The sequence below is a fragment of the Lissotriton helveticus genome, assembly GCF_964261635.1.
Source record: "Lissotriton helveticus chromosome 1_1 unlocalized genomic scaffold, aLisHel1.1 SUPER_1_unloc_14, whole genome shotgun sequence".
In the NCBI taxonomy this organism is placed as follows: Eukaryota; Metazoa; Chordata; class Amphibia; order Caudata; family Salamandridae; genus Lissotriton; species Lissotriton helveticus.
The window spans coordinates 258,808-263,973 of record NW_027611653.1 but is presented as its reverse complement, the minus strand read 5'-3'; the positions used below and the strand labels follow the sequence as shown (position 1 = coordinate 263,973).

The window sequence follows — 5,166 nt, the reverse complement described above, 5'->3', positions numbered from 1 at the left end:
CCAGCCGCAGGACAGGTAAGTCCAGTGTCTATGCCCACCTCTCCCTGCCCCTCACAGATCAAATAGGCCCAATCTCCCTCATTGTGCTGTCTTCAAAGGGCTTACGTCTGCTGTTGCCTTTGGCGGGCAGTAGTGGCGAGGCCAGGCAGCAGGAGACTCTCACCTTTGCAACTGCCTCTACGACTCACCGGTGTCCGGATCCCCTTGCTGCGTCAGGATCATCACCGCTCCTCAGTGCGCAGTGTTTCGGTGGACGCAGGGTTCTGGACAGGTCCGAATCTGCAATGGCCACCTCCCGTACCTCCTGGGATGGCCTCTGCTGCAGCCTGAAGGATCACGCCACCTCTGCTACGGGAGAAGCCCACAGGGTGCACCGGCCTCGCACTATTTTCCGATACGCCGACCCGGGAGTTTAAGCCAGACCCAGTGCCAGGATTAGGCGTCCCCCCCACTCCAGCAGGCAGGCCTCAACAATGGCGGACTCCACCCTTTGCCTCCACTTTTGGGCTGAGCAGTCTCGGGGCCACTCACGTTCTTGGCAACCCGCCGGGCGATGTCGCAGCTTCTCCAACGTCTCATTGGAGCCTGTAGGCGCTCCGCTCCAATCCTCCAGTAAGTTGATTAGCTGCAGGCTCCACTTGTCTCACAGGATTTCCACGCTGGCGGAATGAGTGCGAATGTAGACCGGGGCCTGCGCGCCTCTCTCCCACCATCGAAGCGACTGCCACAGTCTGCACACGTCATCAAATCTATCTCGGCCAATTCGCACATAAACTGGCAATGCTGCGAATCAAAAGACTCATGCTGGGTTCATGTGCACGAATCTGTGACTTATCCCTCTTCATGTACAGATAATTGAGCGGATAGTCACCAGAACGGGTACGCTCGGACGGAGCCATCTCAAGGTGCGGCCATGCTTCTCGGTAGTAGGCCACGCCCCGGGTTATAGGTTTTAAGTATAGTAACCTCAGAAGTAAGAACATGTATATCTGTCGGAAGTGGTGCTAGCACCAGCTTACACAGTCTGCAATCGCAGGCCTGTAGTCACAGTTTGAGTGGGCTGTCATGGTTGTCATAGTACATACTGCAGCCCATGGGAGACCCGTGGTGTACCTACGCCCTGGGTATCTCAGTGCTATATACTAGGGAAAAATAGGGGTACACCAGTAGCCAATTGTGGCAGTACAGAAGTACTTGCCTTGATCGAATTAGGGAAGAAGCACAGTGACTGGGGTCCTGATTAGCAGGATCCAAATCTGACTAGGCAAAAACTCACTGACACCAGGCAAAAATTGGGCATAACATGCTAGAAGGATTGTTCTTTCCTACACTGATGCACTGTGCTTTGCATTGCTTTACCACCATTTACTTCCTGTATAACATGTCTGGTCAGAGGGCTGTCTTTTCCCTGAAGCTGGTCACCAACTCTTGCAAAGTGAATGCTCTGACAGGTTTTTCTTGAAGGTAAATCTTTATTGCAGCATTGCTGTGGGCAAGCCACTGAAAGCTCGAGCCACGCTCGAGCTTGAAGCCTGTCTCTGGTTCAGGTTCAGGTCCTGTTATAACCTCGAGCCTATAACAAGTCGAGCCTTCAAGTGTCTTCTGCCTGCCACCCTCGTACTACCCAGGGTGTGACGTAACATCAGACCTGCTGACTGTGGAAGTGGGGGAGCCAGATTTGAGTCTCCGCATCGGCTTAACAGCCTGTGATTCTGGCCAATCACTTTTCCTCCCTGTGGCAACAAACCCTGCGTAAGTAAGACATCCTTGATGAAGCTCAGCATAGTTTCAGATTGAACCATAGTACTGAAATGGCTCTGGAGGTCGCATCAGAAGAGCAGAACAGCAGAGCGAAGGCCGAGCGGCCCCGGCAGCTCGTGCCCCCCAGTGGTCTGACCCGAGCGGAAGGGCTTGGGTGGCACCAGGCACTTTAACGCTGCCACCCAGCAGGTACGTATGCCCTGCGTGCCACGCTGTCACCCTTCTCCGCCCAGCTCATTTTGGCAGCAGCTCGGAACGACTGTTCAGTGGGGTGCCGCCACCGCCAGGCTTCAGCACCCCTGTGTCTCGCTCAGGCTGCTCCTCAGCCTTCCTCTCCTTTCCGGGGTAGATGGCTGGGCCCGCCGATGCCTGTACGACCGCACCTCTGCACTCCTCCAGCAAGCCCTCCACTCAGGTGGGCGGGCTCCTTCCCCCAGCAGGCTCTCGAGAGGGAGGGGTGTGCGAAGGTTGTCATTCGGGGAGATGGGCATGCAGCTCTCGAATCCACCCTATCAACAGGTGCGGATACCTGGTTGATCCTGCCAGTAGCATATGCTTGTCTCAAGGATTAAGCCATACACGTGTAAGTACACATGGCCGGTACAGTGAAACTGCAAATGGCTCATTAAATCAGTTATGTGTCCTTTGATCACTCCAACTGTTACTTGTATAACTGTGGTAATTCTAGAGCTAATAAATGCAGACGAGCGCCGACCTCCCGGGATATGTGCATTTATCAGACCAAGACCAATCCGGGCTCTCGCGGCCGCTCTGGTACGCTAGATAACCTTGGGCCGATCACACTTCCCCGTGATGACGACGATACAGTCGAATGTCTGCCCTATCAACTTTCAATGGTACTTTCTATGCCTACCATGGTGACCCCGGGAAATGGGGAATCGGGGTTTGGTTCCAGAGAGGGAGCCGGGAAGGCAGCAGGCGCGCAAATTACCCACTCCCAACTCGGGGAGGTAGTGACAAAAATAACAAGTCAGGACTCTTTTGAAGCCCTGTAATTGGAATGAGTACACTTTAAATCCTATAACGAGGATTTATTGGTGGGCAAGTTTGGTGCCAGCAGCCGCGGTAATTCCAGCTCCAATAGCGTATATTAAAGTTGCTGCAGTTAAAAAGCTCGTAGTTGGATCTTGGGTTCGAGCTGGTGGTCCGCCGCGAGGTGAGCTACCTCCTATCCAGCCCCTGCCTCTTGACACCCCCTTGATGCTCTTGACTGAGTGTCCTAGGGGTCCAAAGCATTTACTTTGAAAACATTTGAGTGTTCAAAGCAGGCCAGTCGCCTGCATACTTCAGCTTGGAATAATGGAATAGGACTCCGGTTCTATTTTGTTTTATTTTTGGAACTGGGGCCATGATTAAGAGGGACGGCCGGGGCATTCGTATTGTGCCACTAGAGGTGAAATACTTGGACCAGCGCAAGACAAACTAAAGGGAAAGTATTTGCCAGGAATGTTTACATTAATCAAGAACGAAAGTCAGAGGTTCGAAGACGATCAGATACCGTTATAGTTCCGACCATAAACGATGCTGACTAGCGATCCGGGGACGTTATTCCCATGACCCGCTAAGCAGCTTCTGGGAAACCAAAGTCTTTGGGTTACGGGTGGGGGGGAGTATGGTTGCAAAGCTGAAACTTGAAGGAATTGAAGGAAGGGCCCCACCAGGAGTGGAGCCTGTGGCTTAATTTGACTCAACACGGGACACCTCACCCGGCCCAGACACGGAGAGAATTGACAAATTGATAGCTCTTTCTCGTTTCTGTGTGTGGTGGTGCATGGCTGTTCTTAGTTGGTGGAACCGATTTGTCTGGTTGATTCCGATAATGAACGAGACTCCTCCATGCTAATGAGTTACGTGACCCCCAGCAGTTGGCGTCCAACTTCTTAGAGGGACAAGGGTGTTCAGCCGCACAAGATTGAGTAATAATTATACATGAAAATTAGTTTGCAGTTCAGCATTTGTAATGAGCACCTTTGTGACATATTCAAAGGCACCAACAAATGCAGCATTCTCAAAAATATGCAGTGGCTCATTTATAGTAAGTAAGGTGACTTGCTTTATTTTCTGCTCTCACCATATTTGTTCTCTTAGTCTCGGATAGTTTTACTGTAGTACTAATTGCTTAAGAAAGAAAGATTTCCTGAAAAAATAAGCTGGTTAATGGATAGAGTGGGCTAATATGTATTTTTGGTGCTAACTATCTGATTTTATTCACTGTTACGCATACTCTGTAGAGATGTCAAATCAACATCCACAAGCACTGCTTTTAGTTTTCTATAGTATGTATACATAATGACGTGTACGATGATAAACTATGTATTGTTATATAAAGATGATCTGCAGCACCAGCTGAAGGATCCTAATGGGCCCTCCTGGGCACCAAAGGCCCCAGTCCTGCAGAGAATATTGCACCAGGATCAACTAGTAACGACCATTCAGCTGCAAGTTATTGTATTGTTTGCCTAACAATAGTAATAAACATAATATTATTTTTTAGACTTAAAACTGCTTGGCATATCTTATCCCCGAACAAATTCCATTGGAAAAGGATTCTGTTTTGTATTTTCTCTCCGCACTCTTCCAACCACTTGTTTCCAAAGGATCAAGTCTTTCCTGGTCTCAGGAGAAGGACTCAAACCATAAAACTGTGTTAGAATTAACTCCAGTGATGGGGCACTGTTCCCAGCTTCATATCAGACTGTGTATTAGTGCTGTATGAAGGCTTTTATTTGCCATATGAAACTGGGCGCCAGAGGTGTTTCTTACCTTTTTTACATGCATGATGCAAGCACAGTACTTCAAACTGTCCTCAGTGCCCATCTTGAGGAAGCCATATCTTGAGATTGTAACTGTTTGTCCTCTGTTTACACATGTGTCATCTGTTGACCGCAATTGCTGATATTGGGAAAGCATTCTATTTGGTTTCACGTTTCTACATCTGTACTTTAGCCTGTCTCTCTTCCTTCCTGCCAAGATCTCTTTATTTCAAACTCCAAAAAGACAGCGTCTAAAGATACTGCCATGTAAAACTAGGACGTCCCATTGGCTGAGCCAAGATCCTCTACTTCCCTCTTCACTTGAAAAACAGAACAAAGATGAAAGAGCACATTCGCTGATGGGCATTTTTAGGTTGCAGCCTACAAATACATTGGATGCTGCATTTCCACATTCCACTCCACTCCACTTAATTCCAAACCAATACACTCTACGCCACTGCACTCTGAACCACTCCACTTTAAGCCACTGTACGCTACTCCACTCTACTCAAAACCAATGCACCCTAAAACACTGTACCTATACCAACTATGTTTCAACACTGCACTTTACTTCACTATACTCTACAACATTCTACTCTGCCACTGCACTCTACTTCACAGCCCGTTATTC

At 49.1% G+C, this 5,166-nt stretch overlaps 1 pseudogene; it reads left to right on the top strand.

Moving 5' to 3' along the window:
• The first annotated feature begins 2,290 nt into the window (after positions 1-2,290).
• Positions 2,291-3,381, top strand: LOC144805564 (18S ribosomal RNA; annotated as a pseudogene).
• Positions 3,382-5,166: the final 1,785 nt, after the last annotated feature.